This window comes from Saccopteryx leptura, chromosome X (genome assembly GCF_036850995.1).
Source record: "Saccopteryx leptura isolate mSacLep1 chromosome X, mSacLep1_pri_phased_curated, whole genome shotgun sequence".
Lineage (NCBI taxonomy): Eukaryota > Metazoa > Chordata > Mammalia > Chiroptera > Emballonuridae > Saccopteryx > Saccopteryx leptura.
In genome coordinates, this window is record NC_089516.1 from 130676438 (window position 1) to 130703961 (window position 27524).

Genomic DNA, 27524 nt, shown 5'->3' on the forward strand with positions numbered 1-27524 from the left:
TGAGGGCAAGCCACATACAGCTCCAAGCTTCAACTGCAGAAAAAGTACTATCTCCATTAACATTTTTTAAAAATCCCCAGGGAAGGCCCTGGCCGGTTGGCTCAGCGGTAGAGCGTCGGCCTGGCGTGCGGGGGACCCGGGTTTGATTACCGGCTAGGGCACGTAGGAGAAGCGCCCATTTGCTTCTCCACCCCCCCTCCTTCCTCTCTGTCTCTCTCTTCCCCTCCCGCGGCCAAGGCTCCATTGGAGCAAAGATGGCCCGGGCGCTGGGGATGGATCCTTGGCCTCTGCCCCAGGCACTAGAGTGGCTCTGGACGCAGCACAGCGACGCCCGGAGGGGCAGAGCTTCGCCTCTGGTGGGCGTGCCGGGTGGATCCCGGTCGGGCGCATGCGGGAGTCTGTCTGACTGTCTCTCCCCATTTCCAGCTTCAGAAAAATACAAAAAAAAAAAGAAAAAATCCCCAGGGAAGTACTGTCATTGGTTAGGCTAGGGTCACGTGAGAGAAGCATAAGAGACCATTGCCCTCACCTGGGTCATGCACCTGGTGGGAAGATAAAGCAGTTTACTGTGATTGGAGCCAAGAAGGAGCAGTTCATCAAAGGAAAGAGCTGTTATCAGAAGGTGAGGTCCCTGGTAGTGGCAATAAAAACAAAAAGTGAAATGTCTAGAGACAAGTGCATTAATAGTCCCTCAGAATAAGGCTGGAGTGGGTGTCTTGGGACAGCCCACAGGACCCAGTAACAATCTTGAAATCGTTTTGAGGTCTTGGTTTCATCTTTTTGAATCTTGCTTGTTTTAACAGAAAAAAATAATGCTTTAAAGAACTCACTATTGAAACAAAACTGTGCTCTAAGAAGTTGTGCCATTAAGTACTGTGTGTTTTTATGCACCTCTTGGTACACTGTCTTGTACCCTCAAGGATCTGTATAGCCCAATTTGAGAAGCCAGAGTTGACCTTAATTTCTTTCAGACCTGTCTCCTGACTGCCCTGATATCATACCACACCCACTCTCCCTTGCCTAGAATGTCCTCCATTACCCTCTCGGCCTCTTCTGGCCTTGCCCACCTGCAAGGTGCTCATCAAGTCCTATATCCTTTATAATGTCTTCCTGGGTCACTCCTTTAGACACAGTGGATTACAGTGGAGAGGGCCCTAAAGGTCAAGGTTCAAGTTCTAACTGTCACCAATTCTCTGCATGACTTCTCTGCAAGTTATTTCCTCTCTCTGCAACTCAGTTTCCTCTTCTGTAAAATAAGGGGTTGCAGTGACCCTGTTAGCTAGCAAAGGGCAACTTCTAGCTCCTTCTGTGCCTCCCTCGGTGCTCCCTGTCCCCCTCCCATCTTGGCAATCTTCCAACTAGGAGGAGTGTTCTCTGTACTAACCAAATTCGAGGACAATTTATTGGTTCAGAAATTCAGAGGTTGGAGCTTCTTCCCCCCCCCCCCCCCCGTCAAGTATAAAGAGTTTAAAATCAATGCTTGTATTAAGGCACTCTCTCTCTCTGTCTTTCTCTCTCTCATTTAGGAAGATGGCCCTCCCATACTCTTCCCCTTTCCCTACTCTTTGTCTATTTGTCTAGCAGGGACCAATGTGAACCCTAGGAGAAAGGACGACACTAGATAATTTGGCTGATCCAAGCATATTCTCTGTGTGGTCCCATCTGGCTCAGAAGAAGGTCAAAGTCCCAACGGATGTCTGCTCTGTACCCAGTAGCAAAGGAAAGGATTCCTGTATTCAAGGCTGCTCTGACTCAGTATCACCTTAATTTCCCCTTCTTTCCTGTTCCCTCCTCTCCTCATAAGTTAGTAGCACAGAGCTAGGCACCCAGAAAAAAAATGTCTTATTGATAGAATGTGGCAGAGAAAAATGCTTATGAAAGACTTAAAGAGGATCACTCAATTCACAAAAGGACAAGTTTGGTTTTATGATCATTCTTAAGCAGAACAAGGAAGGACATGGCCTCAGGAAATTGAAAGGCCGTTTTTCGAAGTATGTTTTTGCCCCAAAATGTCAGCTTCTGCTTTCAGGAAGAGCATGGATATATTTTGAAGAAATGTCTAGTGTTATGGACTTGCTACAGAGTGCAAATAATTCTCTAAGGGAAAAAGTTTCCCCAGAGTGCTTCTAAAAGGATGAGGAGAAGCCTAGGTTCTCTTCTAATGCTATCTGTCCAAGTCAGTGCAATCAAGAAACGTTCAAAGACTTAATAGGTGTCTTGTCTGGCTGTAGGCCTGGTAGGTTTTCAAATAGTTGTGTTTTTCTTAATAGAACATGGAAACTGTAAATTTGGATGTTATATGTGTTCTCCAATACCAGGGTTGTCAAGGAGCTCAGCAGAATTGGTGGGAAAATGCAGGGGGCTTTATCCACAACTCTCAAAAGTTAGCTAAGTGGAGTTAGATTTTTGGTAAGTTGTTTTCCTGACTCAGACATGTCCCAAACGGGCTACCATGTCTTGAGACCCTGGACAAGCCTCCAAGTCCCACCATCCTAAATTGCTCCTGGAGGAAAAGGAGCCTGTTTCAACTCTCTGTACTTCTTAAAGTGTTACTTTGACTGGATAGGAGATAGCAAGCAGTCTGTTTAGAAATATTACTATTATTACTCTGTCATGGTTATATTTTAAAGTTATACTTTGTCTATGCTTTGTCAAGAGCAAATGATAACACACGCTTGCACTGCAGAGTCAACTGAAGCTGTGTAGGCTTTGCCCAGACCGCTTTAAAAATGTACTCTAGGCCCATTGTTGTCCAAATAGGAAGTCTTTCCCAGTTCCTTGTCCTCAGGTCAGGAGTCTATGTCTTTTTATTAAAAAAAAATCTCTTTTTAAAATTAAAATGTTTTATTATCTCTATAAAAGTAATACATTCTGTTGTTTATACAAGTGTAACTTGGAAAATACATAAAAGTATAAAAAGAAACCCAGATATTATTATCTATAATACCAGAACACAGAACTAACCTCTATTAAATTTGGCATATATTTTTTCTAGCCTTTTTTCCCTAAATATCGATACAATACTATGTATGCAAAATGTTCCCAATATACTTATATTACATATTCAGAAACATATTGCAAAAATAATTTTGTATCTTACTTTTATCACTTTGTCATATCACAACCCATAATAGCCATTATAAGATTTTTAGTTTATTCTCTCTAGCTTTTTATCTGTATATTGATAGAAAACCATGCATATTAGGAACACATCACAAAAATAGTTGAGCATCTTTCTCTGACAGACTTTTGGTGGATTTCCTCTTAGTAATCTTTCCATATCATTGATACAGAACTAGAAATGCAAAATGTTTCCGATACATTAATATTACATATTAGGAACACATTGCAAAAATAGTTTAGCATATTTCTTTGGTCACTTACTATTCCACAACTCAGAGATAACCACTATTAAAGTTTTGGTATATTTCTTCCCAGCCTTTCAGCTATATATGTAAACAACGCTGCATACCAAATGCTCCCTATATGCTTAGATTGCTTGATGGAACCAGTTCAAAAATGTATACTTTTCTTTTATCACCAAATATTTCATCAGGAGCACATTCTCATGTCACATATTAGAGGCATCATATTTTATTTACCAAATCCTTTGTTGTTGGTAACTCAGGATGCCCCCAATTTTCATATTTAAAAATACTGAACAGTTTTATATATTACTTCTCTGTGGCTTTTTCATGTAATTTTATGGGTTTTTTTTTTTTTGACTGACCAAATGAACTCAACATATTGAAGATGACCCAGAGCCTGTAATACTTATAGCTAATGTTTTTTCAGTTGTTTGAACATAAATTGTTTTAACATTTTAGCATGGATATAAAAATCTTACTCCTTATATAATTTCAACTTATTGAAAGGAAACTTAAAATAATAATGATGGACACAAAGGTTGACAGCCCCACCTCCCATTGAACTATTAAAATACAACTTATGTCCCCCTCCTCCCACCATGGCAATCATTTTCTTCCTTCTTCGGGGCCTACTATTCTCTTGATCTTGTCATTCAGTTGGTCTTGTAATACTTACCAGTTGTACTGCTATGAAGATAAGTGGCTCCCAGACCTTTCAGTTATCAATCTGTCACAAGTGCACAGTGGTATCTCGTGACATGATGATCCCCGAGATGTCTGAGGTCTGTGCATCCTTGGCCCAAAATTTTCATGTTGCCATGACCCCTAAAGACTTTTTAGAAAATTATGTTTGACAATGTTACAAAATAAGAAATAAACAAAAAAAAAACCCATGGTGTAACAAAAACATGAAAAGTAAAGAAAGAAAAACTTTAGTTTGAATCCCACCACCTTAGCAACAAGTATGTTTGTTACATGTTCTTTCTAGTTTCTTTTCCTATAGAGACACACATTTCAATCATGGTGTCCATATGATTTTATGCTCCTGATTTTTAATACTTGATATCATAAGCATTTTTCAGGTTTCTGTATAGTCTTTATAAATATTTGTAATGACTGTAAAAGGTTCCATTGAGTAAGTTAACCCCTATGGCTGAATATTCCATTTGGTTGAAACTATAGAAAGTACTAACTGTGGGCCAGAAAATTTAAATAAACTAAAATCATTCCTTTTGGGGGAAGGGGCTTGTGCATGTCTACTTGTATACAGTTGGGTAATTTAGTTACTTTCAACTCATCCTGGGCCAGTCTTGGGCCTCACCCAAGAAGTGTCCAGTATGTAGGAAAAAGCTTGTCATAAAACTAATCCGTTTCACCTCAATTTTTTCTAACCAAATTAATTCAACTCTATTTCCTGCTCTAGGCACCACTGTACATCCTTCTAGCACAAGGTCTGGAGGAAGAGGTCTCAAATTAGCCTCAAACAAATTTTTAACCCCCAAGACCTCCAGTTTTATTGTCTGTATTTTTTTACTGCCTTATCCTATTTATCTCTTGAGGTTGTTGCAAGTAGAAAATATGAAAGCATTTGGAGAAACACGTAAAAGCAAGATATAAAAGTGAGATGTTGGAGTTATGATTTTGATTATTGTGTTTTTTTTTGTGGCCAGGCCTTTAAAAGATCTTGTATTTGGGATTTGGGATAACAGTCTGGTCTGGGAAGACGGGGGTGGGAATGGTAACAGGTGAGGAAGCTTCTTGGGGAGAATCACACTTCAAAACAATCAAGACTCTCAGTGACTTGGTTCACAGCTCCCAGGGCCACATCCCAAACCTACCTCCCAAACCCCCACCACTACTCGGATTATAGAGCACACTAGCGGTGTAAGGGGAGTGCTCCAGTGCCTGAAAAGCCAAAGGAGATGGAAGTCTTCTCATGGCTTCTCCATAATGGCTCAGTTTACAGTCCCCACAAGGGTCTAAGCCAAAGAGGTCAATTGTGGAGCCAGGGACGGAGGCAAACAGGGCACATAGGTGAAATTTTAAAAAGAGCAAGAAATTTTTGTTCATTTGACCAGTAAACTAATGGGCAGAGATGAATGAGGGGTAGAATGGCAAGGAGATAGATACACATTTGCTAGAACTGGTGTATATATACTGTTTCAGTTAAGAGTAATGTAATCATTCTAACTACAAATACATATATGAAGTTCTAAGGTTATGAGAATGTTACACTGCAGGCCAATGGGGAAATAGAGCTCAAAAATGTATGTCAAGTTGGATATATCCCTTGACTCAGTCTTCAATGTGTATCAGTAATATTTCTGTGATCTTCCAAAGAATGTGTTTGGAACCTGTTTTTATTTTCATGTTGCTCAGTTTCTCAGGAAAGCTGCCGAGAAATTAACCCTCGCCTGTTTGGGTTCAGGTATTTTCTAAGTGTTGCCTTGGGCTCTGTAGTCCAGGATGGGGATAAAGCGTGAGGATAAACCCAGCTCTCTGCTGTCCCATCTACCTTGACGACTTGATAGGTATGGTGAGTTAAACAATCCACAGAAATAATTTGCACTGCAGAGTCCTTATTAGGTCTTTTTAATTGGACAGTTGCCCGTATGAACGGAAATGAAAAACAGCATACAATCATTCCATCTCCCAGCGCTGGAGCATGTCCAACTGTTTTCCTGTTTTGTTTGGGTTCCACTTTGGTCTTTGTCTGTGTGCACACAGACATTTTTACAGAGTTGCAACTGCTGCCTTTTTTTGTGGCCCTGGTTATTTGCATCTAGTTTTCCAAGTAACATTGACACACATCTGTTCAAATAAATTGACATTCCCATTACGACTGACTCATTTGGCGGGAAAAACAAGGTCATGTGCCAAATGGAACACAGACGCATGGCTATGGGGGAGCAGCAAGGAGAAAGAAATGGTGGGAGAGTGTCATTTCAACTTACAGATCATCAGACATTTTCCAATAACATTCTTAAAGAACGTATAATATTACACTGAGGGATTGATTATATTTTACCCCATGCTGTGGGACACTTGGGTGGTTTTCAATACCTAGTAAGTTAAATGCATATAAATTACAGACTTTTAGAGACAATTGTATTTTCTTGAAACAGGAATCTTCTGTGTCCAGATCCGGGTCAAGAGTGTTGATGTAGTTAGTGTTCCTTTGTTGCAAAAAACAAAACAAAACAAAAACAAACAAAAAAAAACCAGTCAGTACTGCTAATTGGAGATTCTGGATGCCTTAGAAATATTCCTGTGATTAATTAAAAATATGTGTTCAATTCTAGATTATAAAAGCAACTTGTATGCCTTGTCCCACAACTTATAGAAATGTGAAGTTTTAAGTTTAGAGCTGGACAAATCTTTTCCTAGTTTAAGGGCCTCGTCTGCCTAATAAACTTAACACAATGCCTTATGCACTTAGCTTTCTCACTAACAAACAACTTGGGTTGGAAAAAAATGAGAAAACACTGGAAAGGTGCCTCCTTGAAGGTAACATTGGATCAATTAATCAGCTGACTATGTAAATTGACTTCTTTAACACAGGTCTCTTACACATTATGATGCACATTTAGCAATGTTGAAAAACAATTTAAAATAATACCTTAGAGAGTTGTTAAAGAGAATTTATAGTCTGGAACAAATTGCCATCTTCTTAATTGACACAGATTTTTGGCTGAAATATTGCTTTATTCACATTTCTGTCCTTGGAGGAAAATCTAGGCACACTGAACTTCAATCCTGTGAATAATGGTGCAAGCTATTTGAAGTCAGAAAAGGGCACCATGGAGTCAGAGGGCTGTTTGGACGCCCTGGGTCTTGATGCCTCTTGGAGGCCCTGGGCAAAGGCCGCTTTGCTTCTGGAAGGCATCGCCCCCTAGCCCCGGATCACTTAATCCTTGCCCTCTGTCCCTCGGGGACTGCAACCCGCTGGGTCTCTCACCTGGGTCCTGCAGGTGCCCACTGGAGGGAGCTGGATGGTGCAGGCACGGTCCTCTGGAGGGCTGGGTGCCACCTGGCCTCCTTCTGGCTTGAGGGGGACCGGCACAGAGTGGGGAGAAAGGGAGAAAGGAAGTAGGTGAGAGGCAGAAAGGCAGCCTCGAGGTGCCTCATCACCCCTAAGTGCAGAGACAGATGAGGGTGGCAACCCATTTGCCATCTAGACCTGGTGATAACGGCTAAGGCGGGGCTAAGCCGGGCTTGGCCAAGGTCACTAGTGGTGGCGCCCCTGGGAGCCTGAGGGTCTGCGGTGCCCAGCAGGGCCTCAAACTGCCCTGTGACTGCGACCCCACCCCACCAGGCACAAGGGGGTCTGGGAGAGCGGATCCCAATACCCACCCTGCTCAGGGCCCCTGCAACTCCTGCTTCCCCTGGCCCAAGCCCTTCTGGGGGCCGGTCCTGGAGAGGATCAGTCCCAGGCAGCCATCCAGACCAGAGGGTGTTTTGTGTTTTGTTTCTCTGAAGAGAACATAGAGCATGGAAATGCTCCACACCTCCCTCTTCTTTGGCAACAGTCCTTTAGCCCCCAATTCACCAGGTCAGAAATAAATAACAGTGATTTTCACAGGCAAAGGGAGCCTTCAGCCAGAGAATGAACCCTCTCTTTCCAAGGCTGGCTGGCAAGTTCCTGGCCTACTGGGACCCCCATTGAGGGTGAAGGTGGCTTTAGAGGTCGATAGATGTGAATCACTAATTAGCAACAATACCGAGTTTTGGAGGCTCTGAAGGGCCCGAGTCCACAGCTGAGGTGCTGCCATTTTCTCCGGAACAGTCAAGCCATTGCCTTGCCAGTGGAACAAAGCCTTCTGCAAAGCCCCCCCACCCCATAGTGACCTTGGGACAGTGCCTTTGGAGTGAAATTTCAGGACCAGGTTTTTGGGGAGAGGACAAGAAGCAGCTAGAAATGCAGAGCCTCGTTCACGAGCCATCCCCTTAGGCCCTACTCTCCCTGCAGGCCTCAGATTGGACAGGTCAGCCACTTCTCATGTCGCCTGAAGTCACAGGCCTGTAAGGACCCTCTCTCTCCAGATTCTGCACCGCTCAAACTAGAGCACCACTCCATCCCTGAAACACAGCTAGGGGGAAGGGAGAGGAAGGCGCCAGGAACTTTCATCCTTCCTTGACTCCAAAGTCCTTTCCATGTGCAGGACATGAGGCTGTTTGCCAGGAGCTGCAGAACAGCTTGGAGACCGCTTGCGGTGGGCCACCCCTTCCTGTTCCTTCTTACTCTTTTTTCAATCCCCTTGCCCCCATTTCGTTGCAGGGGTCTGAGGTACTCTTTGCCAGGTTTTTGACGTGTGGGTGGCGTTCTAAGTGGTCTAGAAAGGGTGATCAATTGCTGAGATTTTCCTTGGGTAGGGAAAAGGGCGCTAAATAAAGTACCATTCATGGACACTCATTTCCATATTCAAAGACAGGCAGATGGACTAACGTGCTAAGCTTCTGGGGCAGACACTGTAGGCGCTGCACTGGCACTTACCTGGTGAGTGGGCTCCCAAGGAAGTCCCAGCCTTGCCCGGGCAGCAGAAACAATACTCCAGAATACCAGTCACCCACTGCAGTACTGTTCCCGCTGCTAGGGCATGGCTGAGCATGGGAATCACGTCCGTCTTGGGAGCGCCCTGCCCCCCACCAAGGCCGCAAGCTCCCGCAGAGTAGTGGCTCTCTCCCGGAATCCGGAGGTACTTCATGGGAGAAGAGCAACTAGCTAGCCACCGAGAAAGAGACACCAAAGCCCCCCCAACCACCCCCGCCCACCTACCTGCTGCTGAGCTGGCCTGGGGAGCAGGCATGTCCAGCAGAGCCCTGCCTTCCAACTTCCCCTCGAGGGGGTATAGCAGCGCCTCACGTTTTGAATCATTAAAGCACTTCAAAACATGAATTGCTGCTGTATCCCCTCGGAGTCAACGAAGGAGGATCGCTCTGGAGTGCCTGCAGGTGGAGAAAGAAGGTGACTGGAAGAAAGCCTGGTCCCGCCCTGCCCACTGGCGAGGGATGAAGCAAAACTTGTGATGAAGACACTTCATTCCAAATAGACAGTACTTTTTAGAATTCACGGTGGGATTTCCAGGATCAGCAGGTAGAGTGAAGGGTGTGACTCTCAATTTCTTTTTCCAGAAGATGAATCTTGGAAAAGTATACAGGTGAGAAGCAGAAGGATGGGAAATAAGAATTAGAGTGGTAAAACCACCTTACCTGTGAAAGTAACAATAAAATAAATTGAGGCAGTTTGACAACATCTGGATCACTCTTGCCAGCTTCAATGTTTTGATGAGACTACTTCCTGCTGCACATTAGAAGTCCTCTCATTGAATGTCCCCATTAAAACAAAAACAAAAAAAACCAAAACCTTTTAATTTATTGACTTAAAAGAGGTCACCAAAATGTCTCTGGCACCTCAGCTGATTCTAACATATAGGATAGCTGGGAAATAGAAATCCCTCCCCCACCCAAGCATCAGAGTCCTCTTTAACCTGCCACTGCTTCATTCTCACAGCAAACACCATGCTTTGAGTAATTTTTAAAGGTGTCAAAGAATGAGAATAACAGTCTAGATGAAATACCTGGCTCTTTACATGTGAAACTGGTCACTCAAATTTTGTCTATAATTTATACTGTTCAATGTCACCTAACAAAACATCAATTAAATCACTGAAATACTTCATGTCAAATGACCCCTTCCTTTCTCAAGCAGCTCTACAGAAAGTCCTTCAGGTCCTGAAATGGCCGGCACTGTGCATGTTCCTTAATGATTAACTTATTAGATAGCACTTTTTCCTTTTTAAAACGGACACACATTAGCAATAATTTACATGCATCCTCTCACTGTTTAAATGAAAGATTCAATTAAGCACAGAAGAAACGACCTGTAACCCTCAATCAGAAACCTGAAAGTTAAAACAAAACTCTAATGGTTTTGAAAGTTAAAATACATTTCAATACAAGTAATAGATACTTAAAGTAGACAAGCCTGCTATTGTTTGGTTCATTTAAAAGTTATATCTGTTTTCAAAACTAGTACATGATGTGTCCTATTTGTTAGTTAACATAATATGCAGAGTATTTAGTGAGACTAAGCACAAATTTGATCACATCAGATTGAGATCCAGTGTTGGCAAATACACTATGTCTTGGCAAACAAAATTATTAATAATAACCCCACTCCCTAAATCGAGACACACAATTAATTGTCTCTAAATTCCATCTTGTTTCAGCCATGCTATTTACAACGTTTACATTGACTTTTGGGATAAATAGAGAAAAACGTCCTTGGTTGCCCTTAAAAAGAAAAAGAAAACATGTTTAGCATATGTAGTTATACTTTAAGACTCAACAACCGTCTCCCATTTACATATTTCAGTTCCACACAAATATGTGAACCATTACATCAGATGTTCAAGTCATCCCTAATTTAACATTTCCTTGGTTGACTACTTAGAAAAACAAAAGTTCATTCAAAATAGCATAGTGTCGAAGGCGAAGGTTTCTACCAGACTGCTCTGCAAACTGCTTGCTGAAATCGAATTAATCTGTACCCTTCAATTAACCCCTTTCTTCTCTCCCAGGAACGGTACAACGACTTACATTCGTAAAAAGCCACCTCACGATCGGATTCTACAGATTTCTCCTTAGAGTGAAATTTACTTACGAAAAGAGATGACAAAGAGGCATCTTGTCACTTTAGGGGAGGGTTAGCCATTGATACAATAGACAAAGAATCAATACTTTCGAGTTGCCCGTAACCCCACCCACTTCAGATCTTGGCCAAACCCTGGAAGACAGCTCTTCCTCCGTTCATATTTTACAACGTTGGCCCGAATTTTGCAGAGGTTTTCTCCCCTCGTCCCAAACACACTATGTCTTTCCCTGGGCACATTCATGCCAAAGTTTCCCGATGTCAAGTTTCCTACAGGGAAAATTAAACAACTCTGAAAGGTTTAATTGGGAAAAGAATGCAAATTTAATCACACGTTTCCAGGAGCTATTTTACTGCTTACAAAGAAGAACCGCGAAAAATCCACTTACAGTTTGTCAAAAGCAGTCGCACCCGACCCTGGCAAAGCTGACAATCGGACATTACCCCTTACTCAGTTTTCTTTCTCCGCCCCTCAATGTCAGCTTCTTTTCCAGCGCGTTTTCTAGTAATTTTCCGGCCACAGTCATGAGCTAAACACTTTCAAGGTCTGTTTCGCTTGTACCCGGCCCGCAAATGTGGTTTATAACACCAAAGCAACACAAAACTTTTTCATCATTGTCACCAGATTTTTTTTTTCATTCGGCCACAACCCACGTTACTGTGGGGGGAAAACCCCAACCAACAAAACCCTTTTTAAAAATCGCATGTCACCTTTCGATCCACTCGAAAATGGCGCCGAAATCGAAGAACTTCTTAAATTTCATTCTCAGCTTTTTGCAAAGGTTTCTGGGATTTTCCTGCGAAGCTGCTACAGCGTCTGACAACTAGAGAACTAGCGAGCAAGCAATCAAGAGAGGGAGGAAGGAAGGGTGGGGTGGGGGCACAGAGCGAGACAGGAGGCCCTAGGGGGAGCCGGGCAGGAGCTGGGGGGCGGCGGGGCGCGGGGCAGGGAGCCTGGGTGGCGGCGCGGAGGGCGCGCTCGGGCTGGCTTGGCAGAAGCTGGGTGAGCAGCGTGGCAGAGGCGGAGCAGAGCGAGGGGCTGGAGCTGTGCTTACCGAGAACCGGGAGCGGAGCAGCCAGCGGGGAGGCCCTGGGAGCGGCCCTAGAAAAAGCGGGCCCCGGGGGCGTGGCCACGCAGTGTCCGTGCTCCGCCCCCGCTCGCCCGGCTGCGCCCAGGCTGCGGGGCGGAAGGGGGGAGGGGGGTTGTGCACGCACTCAACGCCACCTCCTTGGCCTGCAGCCGGGAAGGACGGGAAGGGCTGAAGAGGGTGCAGGGCGCCCAGAATAGCCGATCCAGAGCGGAATAGCGGGGGCTCAGGGAAAAAGAAGAGAAAATGGAAAATGGCAAAGCCAAGAACACAAGGTAGTGCAGCACTCACCCAGAGACCTACACCACGCAAACCACCCCGCGCTAGCGGTCCCCTCTCGGTGCCATTTGAGGTGGCTGAGCGAAGCTCTTAGCCTTGTGCTTCCCGAGGGGGCCTGGGAGCGGTTGGGAAGGCCCCCAGCCGCGTGAGTGCGGCGCTCCCTAGCCGTTTGAGTCCAAACTTGCCGGGACTGCCCTGCCAAACTCAGGGACAAAGGCCCCTAGGGTTAGGTGATCCCCTTCTGTGCTGGCCTTCTGCTTTGAGGGACAGAGCACTGAGGCAGGGGACAATTGTCTACAAAAGTCTTAGTCTCAAAATGTTCTGGGAAACTGTTTTTAAGACTGGAGTGAGGAAACGGGGCGGTGGCGGGGGAAGATCCCTCAGTCTGGATGCTGGGGGTAGTTAGGGCCGGAGAGTTCCTTTTCTTAGGTGTGAGAAGCGTACTGACAGTAAGCAGGAGGTTGTCTTACGCTGAGAACACGCATACTGAAATGTAGAGGCGAAATGTCACGATGTCCCGAGTTTTCAAATGATGCAGCGAACACACGTACACATTAGGGGGGGGGGGGAGCAAGTGTCGCAATCTGTTACAGTTGTTACATCCTGGTTGGGGGCGGGGTAAACGGACATTCCTTGTACTGTTGTTCTTTCAACTTTCTTGTACATTTTCTGTGTATTTGCAAAATGTCATAATAAAAATAGCGCCTGAACGCTGAGAAGACAAGCGCGCTGCTTTCCCTCTCGCTATCCCGGGTGGGACAAATATGCACGCAAGCAGGGCTCAAACCGAGTGGGTACTGGACGGAAAGAGCAATGGGTAGCGCTGACCTGCTGTGGCCACAGCCCTGGCCACTGGAGTGGCCCAGGGTCCCGAGGCGGGTAGGCAGCCAGGCGCACAGCGCTGTCTAGGCGCTGCCTAGTGGCCCCGGGTGGGGTCTGCCCTGATTGTTTAAAGCCACCCAGGTCCGACTCTGACTCAGCCAGCTCAATGGTGCCGGCCGCCTGTACCGTGGACGAGCAAGAACAACGTTAAGCTACAGGGAGCTGAGCCGCGCCTAACGCCACCACCACGACCCGTGTCCCCCGTGGGAGGTCAAGGCTGTCGCGGCCTGCGCACCGAGTACCGGAGAACCCTGCGCAGGCGCTGGGAGGAAAAATCAGGTGCCAAAAGAAAGTAACTACACACACACACACACACACACACACACGAAATCAGTATACAAAAATAAAACCACGGTTTTCCTCATGCTAAGCGCTGGAGTTTCTTAACTCTCTTATGCGTTTTACTGTGATTTTTCTGTAGATCTGATGTAAAATTTTAATTTCTTTGCGAAGGCGATCTCACAGACCCAAGGTGTTAGAAGTGCTGCGTGGTCTTTTGCTGGCGTCTGCGCCTTTTTTTTTTTTTTTTTTTTTTTTTTAGAGGTGGGTGGCGGGGGAGGGACAGTGAAGTCTTCCAGGGTCTGCAAAGCTGTTTTTTGAAATTAACCAAAAAGGTTACAGACCAAGAATTTCATATTCAGGAAAGGTTTTTAAATTGTAGGAAATGTTTTAAAACTTGCACGGCTTCGATGGGCGCTAAAAACTTACTCCTAAACTCGAGTTACTCTATTAGTCTTTAAAACCCTTCGTGGACGGAGCTGAAAACTTGCCGTGCTGTGAGACGTGACTGAACAAGCTTCTAAATCCTCAGATAGATTATTTATAAAACTTCAGTGTCCTTGGGGTGAAAGACTTTTCTGGGCTTTTAAGGATCGGCTTCCTAACTTTGCTTGACTTGATCTGACTGCATGTTAGCATTAATTTCCCTATCTGGATTAGCAGAAAGGCAGAAGATTCCAATACTATAAGATAAAAGTGGAGTTTGTGACACGTCCTTTTAAGAAAAATTGCAACAGTTTTCTTTATTAAACTCTTTTTGCTACATCAGCAAATTAGAGAGCCAGTTGAATATTGATGAATTCTTTGAGGGTGAGTAATATGGCTACAGGCCGCAGAAAGTGAGGGAGGGCAGGCTTAAGTGTTTACTCAAGTGAACAATCTTCAAATATTTTTCAACTACCATGTCTCGAGGATTTTTTTAAGGGTTTCTTAGGACCTCTGAAGCAAACTTTGATTCTGCAAATGGCTTCTCATTTAAGTAAGGCCTTTTCCAACTTGACAAAATTCTGGCCACACTAAAATTGCCGTAAGAAGTACTTAGAAACTCATTCTAGATCTGGTCACAGCTCACCAGCAGTGAGTTCGGGAGGTCCTCCAATTGGTCGTCAGACAACTTCTCCCTGGGCAGCAAGGAACCCCTGCATGAAGTGGACATCACTCATTGTTATTTTTTTTTTGTCATTTCTGAAGTATTGTTTCAAAGTGGGTATTTTTAGAAAAATAGCACATATTTTTCCCCTTATTTGCTTGTGAAACATTAAAAAATTACCTCGATGAGAAATAATTATAGTTAGTCGAGGGAGGAGAATTTAGCAATAGCTTTGAAGGATTTGAAGGCTGAGCTGAGAAAAAAAATAGCTCTATAGTCGAGATAGTCAGCAAGGAAGTTATGCATAACAAGGCATTTGGAATAAGTTTTGGGAAGTCTTTTTTGAAAAACAATTGTGAATGAATCTCTGGAAATAGATATCAGGGAACAGAGTTGAATTAAATTTTTTTAATTGTAAAGCAGATTTCCAGAACTAAGCTTTTTTATTTTAAATAAAAATACCTTTTATGATTATGTTTTTCATGAAGACATTGAGTTAAGGAAACAAAACTTTCCTTATGTTGTAAATATCCAGAAGTCTTCAGAGAGATAAAAATCAGGATAAAGTTACAGATTTAACAGAAAGAAAACAACTGGAATCGTGCTATGAAGCTTCTACTGTGTTATTTGTAAAGGATTCTTTTTTTCAGGGTTCAAAGAAAAAGATTAACAGTGAGTAGTAATAGAATAATGCTTGCCTACTGTTAGAGTCAACAGAAAAGATAATGTCTATTGGTAATTTTTATTTTACTTTATAAAATTAGCTGTGAAAAAAATCAATTCTTTGCAAAACTTGGGACTTTGGGACATTTTTCAAATGTTAACTTCTCTCTCCCACCATGATCTCACCAGGAAAAAGCACAATGAATTAGTAAATTTTTCCTTTCTGTCAGTGAGGAGCTTAGTAAGTCTTTGATGGCTGTTGCTTTTGATTTTGAGGTCTTGTTTCTCTGCTCAAAGACAGAATCACTGCCTTCAGTGCTGCTGGGATTTCTTCTTTAAACATGACATGTTTTTCTTGTTGGGTGTGTAATATTATTGTCTTAATTATTTATAGTTTTTGCCCATTAAATCAAAGATTGTGTCAGATGACAGAAATGATGAGATCTTTTTGCAAAAGAAGGCCATAACAAAGGGGTGTATGGTGGCCTCAGTCTCTACACCATGCTGGTCTTATGGTGTCACTGTCCCATAAGTACACATGACTCACTGTACTTTGCAGAGTGTAAACTGACAGAGCAGATTATAGTCATAGAGACACAGAGATGGAAAACCCATCTCCTGTGCATAAGAACAGGATTTAAGTGTAGTCCCAGGTTAGATTTTTGTCACTTGCTTTTACCATAAACATTATGATCATTAGTTTCTAACAATACTTCCAGCACTTTCCTTGGGCCTTATCTAATTATGAAAAAGGGAGAGTAAAAACGAATGTAAATCAATGTCAACCTGTCAAATGTAATAATGTTCAGAAGTGCATTTGTGTACTTGGTCGTTCCATTTATATCAAATATTTTTTTAAAGCCTCAAAGTGACCAGCACCAAGAAGGCCCTGTAAACCTGAATGACATCACTTTTAGGATTTTGCTACATAAAGAGAAAATGCTCTGGGAGGCAAATAATATCTTGTTGGCCATTGACAGGAAGGGGGAACAGGAAATTGAAGGGTGTTTAAGGATGCTATCTTTGTTTAAAACCATGATGTGTTTTTCAAACCATGAAACACTATTGAAACAGGGAAGGAGGGAAGGTCAATATGTATAACTGAAACATTTACATTAAAGTTGTTAATACTGAACTATCCAGAACTCACAGCTTTCTTTCTGGTCCCCAAACATAACTGTTTGCATTTTTAACAATAAGACTTAATAGGTAGAGTTTCTAAGACTGCTGGGAAAATATCATTTCTTTCACTTCTTATCTCTTAAAAGAATTCTTAGGTTTAAAATCAGGTAGATTTTGCAGCAACTAATGACCAGAACAGCCCCATCCATTGGCAGGACATGCAGATGGAAATCTGGACCCAGTTTTCAATATTGACATTTGCCCTAAACACAGGGCTCAGCAGCTTCTTTAGCTCAGAGTCCTCAGGAATGCCTCGTCCACAGGCAGGGACTAGTGAAGACAAGAGTGTGGCAGAGAGTGAGGGCAAGGGCAAGAGAGAGCTAAAAAGATGAAAGTATTAAAAGAAAACCAAGCCTTCCCTTGCGTTTCTACTATCTGTCCCCTTATTCAGATGTTCCACTCGCCACCACTAGGTCATCAAGAGAAACTGCTCAAGCTCCTCACTCATCTCGTAGCTGAGTTTTACCCTTTTCCAGTGATCCCTAAGTTTTGTTCTGTAAACACAATTCTGATATTAATCTTGTCACAGAGATCACACAACTAAACGCTAAACTCTTGGACGCTGCCTTTAAAATCCTCTCCATCCTGATTCTAATCCCCACTCTCCAGCCATATCTCCTTCATGCCTCTATGCAGAAGATGTTTTTCCTCTTATTTCTTCATCCCCAGGCCAAATGCCACCTACTTCTCAAAGCCTTCTCAAATAACCTAAAAGTTGGAATTAACTATCTCTGTCCTGTCCCATCAAAGCACTTTTGAGTACAGCTAGTTATTCTGAACTTCTTCCTAACATACAGTAAGCTCCCACAGGATAAAAACATGTCTGTACAATGACGTGCATAGGTTGGTGTCTAATACATTTCTGTCAAATAAATGCATACTTGTGAAGGAAAAAGACCAAATGGAGGGAGTTAAAAGGTGTTGTGTTGGTGATGAAGACCACGGCCAGCATCTTCAACAGTCGGCTTAGGTGCCCTTTGGTACCCTTGGTGCCAAAGTTGTCTAGCCCAGAGCTGGCACGATGGCTATACATCAGTCTGGGACCAACATTTGCAACTACATTCCCTATAATGATATAGAATTAATTTACTTCTAAATTAGCTACTCAATGCTACAAACCTTCTCCTGAAAAACTATCATCACCATCTTATACTTTTAAGTTTCAAGCCAGTCCTTGAAGGGAAGGTGGAATTGGGATGAAATGAAAAAACTGTGTTCAAAGGCCCCGAGATAAAGATGAGCTGAAAGGAGATGGAGCTAGCTAGACAAAGGCTGTTTGTTCTGGAATTACTCGGACATTGAGCTGAACAAATAGCTTCCATCCAATCTTGGACAAATAGAGTATGGGAGATGTGGAAGCAAGCAGAGAAGTTTTGACTTTAGTTGCAGGGTGGTGTGGAGACATTAGTTAAAGGTCCTTGAGTTAGGGCATGATATAATGGAAACAATGTTTCCAAAAGATTCACTTGGCTTACATGGTAACCTTCTGAACTATGAAAGACTGTAAATTTAGGAAGATCTGAATAATCATCCTATTCTCCATGCCACACAGGAACGGATTTTCTTACTAAGATTGAGAATGGATGAAAACAAATACTACTTATTGTATGCTTACTATATATCAGGTGATGCACTAGACTTTTCTACTCAGCAGCTCTCATCTCCTCTTTCCCTCCCTCTTCCTCTCCACCTCTCTCCCTCTCCCTCCCTTTGGCTCTCATACTTACACATACACAAACCAAAATACTCCTTCTAGGATTTATTTGGGTGGGCTTTAAAGTTAATCAATTTACTGTTAAACTATCCATAAAAATGTTTTTAAATACCAGTAAATATTAGGCAAAAAAAATCATTGAATGAATCAAAAAATTAACATCATATGCTGATTTGAGGAATGAAAACACACACCTTCTGGATTGAGGCTAACCGTTTTCTTGGTGGTGGCAGGGTTTTAAACTTGAGAGTGTTATTTTTCATGGGCAGCTTTAAAAAATTATCATTAAATATTTTCATGAAGTTAAAACAACATTGAAAGTAAATTAGGTGATTTAAATATTCCTCGTAGTTGCTGTAACCCAAATATCACAACATATTTAGAGCTTAGGTGCATCTGAATATAAGCAGAAGAGTGTGACTTCTCTACCTTAATGTAGCCAAAATTAGATGGATGGAATATGAAATGAAAACGAGAATTAATTTGTAGTTTAAACCATAAAAAGGCAGATTTTTGCAGAGGCTATTTTATTTTGATTGCAGACTAGAAATTATTACAGGGAGTTGGTGTACAAATGACACTGAGTCTTCCTTTAGGTCAATTTGTTCCTAACTTGACCACCGTTGATAGTAGGGAGGGCTGAGATTTTTCTAACCTCAAAGAAACCAGTCTCCTTGCTGCTTTGGGACTTCTCTCTTCTCTCCCCACACTGGCTTTCTTTTTGTACTTTGTCATGCAAATGCAGCTTAGAAAACAGAGTAAATATTCTATAGGCATTTTTTAATTTATTTTACTTTTATTTTTTTGTGGCAGAGACAGAATCAGAGAGAAGGACAGATAGGGACAGACAGACAGGAAGGGAGAGAGATGAGAGACATCAATTCTTTGTTGTGGCACCTTAGTTGTTCATTGATTGCTTTCTCATATGTGCCTTGACCAAGGGACTACAGCAGACCGAGTGACCCCTTGCTCGAACCAGCGACCTTGGGTCCAAGCTGGTGAGCCTTGCTCAAACCAGATGAGCCCGCACTCAAGCTGGAGACCTCGGGGTCTCAAACCTGGGTCCTTCACGTCCCAGTCCGACGCTCTATCCACTGTGCCACCACCTGGTCAGCCACTAGGAAAATAAACTTTTAAAGATGTATGTGTATTTAAGCCGCAGAGTTACCATCTGAAATAATTATTTTTCACTGTTTTATTTATTTATTTTATTTTTAGTACTTTTTATTTTCAATTATAGTTGACATGCATTATTATGTTTCAGGTGTACACTCTAATGATTAGATGCTACATAACTTACTAAGTGATCACCCCAATCATTTTCACATCCAAAAAGTATTTGGCTAAAAGTCAAAACTTTTGAAGTAAGTTTAAAAGGTGAATAATTTAGATCATCATGGTGTTTATACAATAAGGCGTGTGTGTGATAAAGTTAAAATAACATTGAAAATAACTTGGAAATTTAAATATTCCTCCTAGTGACTGCAAAATATAAGTACTTTCAAATGGCACATTTCTAGAAAGCTGGGGGGAATATTTTTTTATGTTCCTTTATGTTTGCAAACTGGTGTTAGCGTTTACTTCCCTGGCTCAGAGCAATTCCTTCTTACCTGTCATAGAACACCTGTAAATGAATGCTGACAATGATCTGGCAGGAGAGTCTTGTCACTTCACTTCCAGAAACCTGTTTATGAACCCTCCTACAGTCCTACTAACTTCTCAGACCCAGTTACCCCTCACAGCTACTGCTGTTTAATAATTGTGTGAGCTACTTTGATTTCATGCATTATCTTTCAGGTAAGTTACAAGAACTTCACCAGTGGCCAAGCCAGATGGTTGTGAATTGGATAGGAACAAGGCAAAAAATGAAAGTATTAAGTGATAGGGAGCATGACATTAATATTTGAATATAAGTCAGAAAGGAAACCTTCCTGTTTGCCTTAGAAGCTGGATGATAATGGCATATATATACACTATGTATGCATATATATATACACATACATACACATGCAAACACACACACACACATACATGATGCAGACTCCTTTACCTTCCCACCTCCGCTCTGAATGACATTAGAATACTGTTACCTGCTCTGAATTACACTATATTAGAAGATTTTTGAAAGTGTTATCACTAATATGGGAAACATTAGAAATAACGTTGGAACTTCTTCCTAGTATCATCATTTATATTATTTGATTTAAATTTTACACTTTTTTTCCTTTGGTTTTGAATGTCTGCATCAATGTCCTTTTATAAAAATAAATGGAAGCTTCTTCTAGAATACTTGTCACCAGTAAGTTATGCCTATAACTTATAGCTTGTAGAACTTGTTTTCTCTGGAGAAAGAAAATAGAACTGCTGGAGGCAAGGGTATGGCAGTGACTATCATGTATTTTCCCAGCCAGTCTGTGGCTAGCCATTAAGTGTATTTGCATAAATAAATTGAAAAACGTATTTGTAGAATTTGCTGATATGATCAGATTGAAGGTCTCCACTACAGTGGTCCCCTTCTCCTCGTATTCCTACCCTTGTGTAATTCCTTCCCTTTGTTTGTGGGCTGGACCTAGAGACTCACTTCTAACGAATAGAATATAGCAGACTTGATGAAATGTAATTTCTTCGACTGGGTTACAAAAAGCCTGTGATTTCTAATTTAGATTCTCCCTCCCCTCCCCTCCCTTCCCCTCCTCTTACCTCCCAACTCCCCTGCCTTTCCTTTCTCTCTCATTTTATCATCATCACCATCACCATCATCATTTTCTATATCTTGAGGACACTTAGGCAACCTATGAAGAGGCCCACAGAGAGGTTCTGAGGCTTCCTGCCAAGAGCCCCTTGAGTGAGTGTGAAAGTGGATTCTCCAACTCCAGTTGAGTGTTGAGATGACTGCCACCTGAGAAACCTTGAGCCACAGGCACCTAAGTTGTATTGAAACTATGAGATAATAAATGGTGGTCGTTTTAGGGGAATTTGTTTTTATCAGTAAGTGGCTGATACACACGGCTTTGTAATTGTATAACCAACATAAGTTTAGAAGCTAAAATCTGACCAAATCATTCATTTTCTTCTTAAAAAGTTATAGAAAATCAAGATTGAAAGCCCTCTGCCCTTCTCTCTCTCTCCTCTACTCTTTTTCTCTCTCCTTTTTGGAATAAACAACTATAATTACAATTTAAGCAGAATATCCTTTTTGGAATAAACAACTATAATTACAATTTAAACAGAATATCATCAAGATTAATCATAAGGATTTACACCAATTTGAATTAAAGAAAAGAGAAAAAAACTAAAGGATGTCTCTGTGAAAGTTAGCCTTCTCTTTATAATAAACACTTGTCCCTTGATAATGTATTTCTTAAAACATGGTGGCATGCCTGTGTGTGCTCCTTCACGGTTGTACACCACACCTGTGTGTGCAGCACTGTGTTTAGTTTAAAGCTTGACCAGGCTTTCCTTGTCAGTAGAGGGACGGAAGAATGGGGGTAGATACATGCATGTCCAAAATGGCCTTCTGTTTAAAAAATAAAGGTAAAGGACTTTTGCCCTGAACATTTACATATATACTTGACACAGTTTAAAAAAAATCTTGTTTGCTTTTTTCAGGTTATAGAAATAAAATATAAGTGTTATTTTAAGTTTCTTTTTATGGGTGATTCTTTTAATGGGGGTAAAGCATTTCTTATTGTGATCACAAATATGATTAATATTATGTGGTAGACTTTTATAAATCATGGCATATTAAAATAAAATGAACATTACTATAATAAAGGAGGAAAGTGGCATTTCAAAGGTAAATAAATTAACTAATTCAAAATGTATTTTTAAGGCATTTTTCTTTTCCAATCTTTAGAATGGTTCCTATATAGGCTTATGAACTCCCAGGCCCTTTCTCAATAACAATCAAGTGGACTGAGCACCTACTGAGTACTTTTATCAAGTACCATGTAAGAGATAAGCAAAATAATGAGACAAACAAGCAAAGAAGAGAGGGTCTTCCATGCTAAAGAAACATACAATCAAATGGAAAAGATAAAACATACAAATGAAATGATTGAAGTACACTATCACTAAGTGATGACCTGTCCAAATTAATAAGTACAGAGTATTCCTGAAGTTTGAAAAGTTATGTCCAATCATACTGAGACATTTACCTAAGTAAAATATTATTCTAAACCACAATCTTGCTTTGCATCTTTATTGCTGTTTCCATTGATTAGAATGCCCTTCCATTCCATTGTCACCTGATGAAATTCTACCTGTTATTATTTATTTATTTATTTATTTATTTATTTATTTATTTATTTATTACAGAAACAGAGAGAGAATGAGAGAGATAGAGGGACAGATAGGGACAGACAGGCAGGAACGGAGAGAGAGAAGAAGCATCAATTCTTCGTAGCGGCACCTTAGTTGTTCATTGATTGCTTTCTCTTATGTGCATTGATGGGGGGGGGGGGGCTACAGCAGACCGAGTGACCCCTTGCTCAAACCAGCGACCTTGAGTTCAAGCCAGCAACCTAGGGCTTCACGCCAGCTACCCTGCACTCAAGCTGGTGAGCCATGCTCAAGCCGGTGGCCTTGGGGTTTCGAACCTGGGTCCTCTGCTACCCAGTCCAACACTCAATCCACTGTGCCATCACCTGGTCAGGCTCTACTTCTCATTTAAAGTCTAGTTCAAAGACTTCCAATTCCACAATGCTTAGATTTACTTCATCTTAACTTACCTCTTGAACTGAATAAACAGCCCACACAGCTCTCCATCCTAAAATTCCATTAGCCATACTTCTCCTTTTACATCTTGGTCACTTCTTTTCTGTCTCCTTTGATGTTTCTTTTTTTCCTAACTCTGCCTTGAAGATCAAGCACCAGGGAATTCTGATTCTGTGGCCCTAATTGTCTGTATTCATGTAATCCCAAGGCTTTATCTCCCAGTAATTACCCCTCACACTCCTTACTCAAACTTCAGCTCAAGTAAGCTCTATTTCTTGAGCTAATTCTTGGACATATCCACTTGGACGTCACTATCATCTCACATTCAACATATCCAACCTGGGCTCATCTTCACCCCTGTCCTCTACACTCACTCTAATTTTCTTAAATACATGTCTTCTGAGTTTCTTGGGTTTTAAATCGTATGTCTTTTTAAATTCAATCTCTTCTTTTATACATATATCCAATCATACAGATTGACTTAGCTCAAGTCTTATGCCCTCCACGAAGCTTATTTTTTCTGCTCTGAGGTTATCAATAGTCCAATTTGCCTGCACTACTCAATTTATCTCTTAATGGTGCTTATGTAGATATTTAAATGTTTCGTAGGCTAAAATAAAGTCCTGTTGTTCTTTACTTGAAATGGTTCTCATTTTCATCTCTTCCTACACTTCAGCTCCTTCCCCCATCTGCTCTTCTAATCTCCTCTCACCTATTTTGGAGCTATAATGCCCTAGGTCCTGCTCACAAAATGTTTTCTTCCTTTTTCGGCTTAGCTAAATTCTCCCTAACTTTTAAGAGCGGGGTCATTGCCCATATCTATCAAATCTTCCTGGATCTTCCAATCCAAGTGGAAATTTCTGTATGCTGGGAAGAAATGCTGAATATGGGGGTGAGGAAGTGAACTTCAGCGCCAGACAAACCTGGGTTTGACTCCCAGTGATGTGATTAATTATACATTTTCAATTTCTCTTAGCCTGAATTTCTTTATCTATACAAATGAATAAATAATTTTTATGTTGTAGAGTTCTTATATTAATAGAGATTATTAGTGTGTCTGGCACATGGTAATGATTATTATTACCATATAGGTCTTGCATCTCTTCTAAGCCTGATACATTACACAACCACAGGACTTATCTTTATGAACATTGCCTCTTGCAGTTGTGAAGTGCACAACTTACAAATGGTACCCCAGGTCTAATGTATCTAGTATTGATTGTTCGCTAAGTTATTTATATGTGTTTTATTGTTTAAGAATCCATAAGCTTCTGAAGAAAAAATGAGGGAAGAAAGTACCAGTCATGTTGTACATAGTTTTATATACTGCTATTTCCCTAGCCCCATCTCCCACCACCATCAACTGCTCCCCCATTGTATTGGGTGAAACTACTTGCAGTTTCCCTGATGGCCACAGCATAGATCCTCATGTCTATGAACAGGCCCATTTCTTGGGCTGGAATAGCCTCTAGCTCCTTAGGTTTCTTTACGTGTTTCCTCCTGATTAGACTGCATTCCTTGTTCTCCATTGCATGCTCAGTATCTAACTAACATAATGCATGGTACATAGGACAAACTCAGTAAACATTTGTTGAATGAATATACTGTTTTTAAGGATCTGGGTTTTCCTCAAAAAGGAACATTTTTTTTTTTTTGGTGATAGTAGGGGAGATACAGAGACAGACTCCTTCATGCACTGAGACCAAGGTCTACCCAGCAACCCCTGATTGGGGCAGGTACTCTATCTATCTGGAGCCACTAGCAACCGAGCTATTTTTAGCACCTGTGGCGGAGGCTGATGGAGCTATCCTCAGCATACGAGGCCAATGTGTTTGGTTCAATTGAGCCATGTCTGTGTGAACGGAAGAGTGAGAGGGAGAGAGAGAGAAGGGAGAGTGAGAGGGGGGGAGAAGTAGCTGGTTACCTCTCCTGTGTGCCCTGACTGGGAATCGAACTTGGGACTTCCATACACTGGGTCAAGGCTCTACCACTGAGCCAACCAGCCAAGGACAGGACATTTTCTTTTTCTTTCTGAAGCTGGAAACGGGGAGAGACAGTCAGACAGACTCCCGCATGCGCCCGACCAGGATCCACCCGGCACGCCCACCAGGGGTGACGCTCTGCCCACCAGGGGGCGATGCTCTGCTCCTCCAGGGCATCACTCTGCCTCGACCAGAGCCACTCTAGTGCCTGGGGCAGAGGCCAAGGAGCCATCCCCAGCACCCGGGCCATCTTTGCTCCAATGGAGCCTTGGCTGCAGGAGGGGAAGAGAGAGACAGAGAAGAAGGAGGGGGGGTGGAGAAGCAAATGGGCGCTTCTCCTATGTGCCCTGGCCGGGAATCGAACCCGGGTCCCCCGCACGCCAGGCCAACGCTCTACCGCTGAGCCAACCGGCCAGGGCCACGGACAGGACATTTTTAAGTGAATACCTGTGTTTCTTCAACTACCATGATTGCAATGGACTGAATGTTTGTCTCCTGCACTTTCTCCAAAAAAAATTTATGTGTTGAAATCCTCACCCTCAGTGGTATTAAGAGGTGGGCCTTTGGGAGGTGATTAGGTCATAAGGGTGGGGCTATGGGACTTTATAAGCTACAGTGGGAAAATTACCCTTATAAATGAGTTTCCAAGAGCTCTCTAGATACATTTCCACAACCAGAAAATAGCAGTCTGTAACTTGGAAAACGGCCACACCAAGGCCTGACCGTACTGGTACCCTCATGTAGAATTTCCAGCCCCAGAGCCATGAGAAAAAAAATTTCTGTTTCTTATAAGTTACTTAGTCAAAAGTATTTTATTATAGCAACCCAAGTATATTAAGACAATGACTGAATTTATAGTGTTTACTCATCTACTGAAACACTTTGTGTGTACATCATCATGTACATTGTGCTAACATTGTCTGTTTCTTAATAGAAGCATGGCCATGGAAAATTTCTTAATCATTCTGTGCTTTAGGTTCCTTATTTGTAAAATGGATATAATAAGAGTACTTTTCTCAGGGTTATAGTGAGAATTAAATAAGATGCTTCTATTATCTGGAATATTCTCTCAGATCATCCCAGGGCTGGCTCCTTCTTGACATTCAAGACTTATTTCCAATGACAAGACCTCAGAGGCCTTCCCTGATTGCTCCACCCCATTTTCTAATTTTTCTCATATCACTGAGTTTTAAGTTCTTCATGTCATTTATTGGTATCTAAATTTCTGTTTACTTGCTTATTTTCTTACTGGATGTGTGACCTCCATTTTTCTGAGCCTTAGTTTTTATTCACTACATATCCTTTGTGCCTAGAATGGCAACTGGAATGTAGTAGCACTCAATGTATACAGTGTGTCTGTAAAGTCATGGTGCACGTTTGACCGGTCACAGGAAAGCAACAAAAGACGATAGAAATGTGAAATCTGCACCAAATAAAAGGAAAACCCTCCCAGTTTCTGTGGAGTGATGTGGCATCATGTGCAAATGCGCAGGTGATGACGTAACACCATGTATACAGCGGAGCAGCCCACGGCCATGCCAGTCGAGGTGTGGACGGTAGGAAAGTTCAGTGTGTTCTGTGGCTCGCTAAATTCGAATCTGTGACCAAAGTGCAACGTGAATATCGGCGCATTTATAATGAAGCGCCACCACATAGGAATAACATTACTCCGTGGGATAAGCAGTTGAAAGAAACCGGCAGTTTGGTGGAGAAACCCCGTTCTGGTAGGCCATCAGTCAGTGACGAGTCTGTAGAGGCTATACGGGATAGCTACCTAAGGAGCCCTAAAAAATCTGTGTGTGAGCCCACATCGAACTGCACTGAATAGGTATGAAACTGGGAGAGTTTTCCTTTTATTTGCTGCAGATTTCACATTTCTATCATCTTTTGTTGCTTTCCTGTGACCGATCAAAAGTGCACCATGACTTTACGGACACACTGTATTTGTTGGATAAATATATTTATCCTTCCTCCTCCAAGTATTTGAAAAATTAATGGATTGCCAAACTTGAGGAAAAATATTGTGATCACATAAGTCAGAGCACAAACTCCTTTCAAAGTATTATCACCCTGTGACTAAAGTATAAGGTCCAGCTCTTGGACCTTACCATCTAGTTAGTGGAATGTGACTCGAGTAATTTTTAAAACCATTGGTGGCTTATAAATCACTAGTGTAACCTATGTCTTCCATGAATAAAAGGTGATACAGCCATAGATCAAATTAGAAGGTATGTAGCTAAGAACTAATTTGAATGCTGCAGAGTATAAGTAAAATGAAGATACAGAGGCAGGGACTCAGTGGAGGGACCTCAAATGAGAGATCAGTTATCCTAGAAGAAAGAGACCAGGGACTAATATTTGAAAAGCACTTAGAACAGTGTCTGGTACATAGTAAAAGCTATATATGTATGTGCTTATTAAATAAAAGTGCCCAACTGATATTTTTATGCCATTGAAACTTTATTTTGGCTTTTAAAAATATATAAAATATAAAAACTTTATTCATGAAGTTAACACAAGCTGCTCTTTCTCAAAAGCCCTCATAAGAGGACCACAAAAACTTTTATTTGCTTAATATTAGTATATATTATATAATAATTTCAGAAAGAGCATCAACAGGAGATCCCAAA

The 27524-nt window shown here is 41.8% G+C and overlaps 1 protein-coding gene and 1 long non-coding RNA gene across 3 annotated transcripts in view; one reads left to right on the forward strand and one right to left on the reverse strand.

Moving 5' to 3' along the window:
- The window catches only part of HPRT1 (hypoxanthine phosphoribosyltransferase 1), a 141056-nt gene that overhangs the window by 83572 nt on the left and 29960 nt on the right, over positions 1-27524 (forward strand). The gene's annotated exons all lie outside the window — the stretch shown is intronic.
- LOC136385490 (uncharacterized) lies at positions 5951-11849 on the reverse strand. 2 transcript variants are annotated; one of them, XR_010747834.1, is made up of 5 exons: positions 11731-11849; positions 9579-9685; positions 7327-7409; positions 6988-7124; positions 5951-6544 (listed from the first exon to the last, which is right to left on the reverse strand). It is a non-coding gene; the product is annotated as an uncharacterized lncRNA (long non-coding RNA). The 2 variants fall into 2 exon arrangements; XR_010747835.1 differs by having other exon boundaries at positions 7327-7413.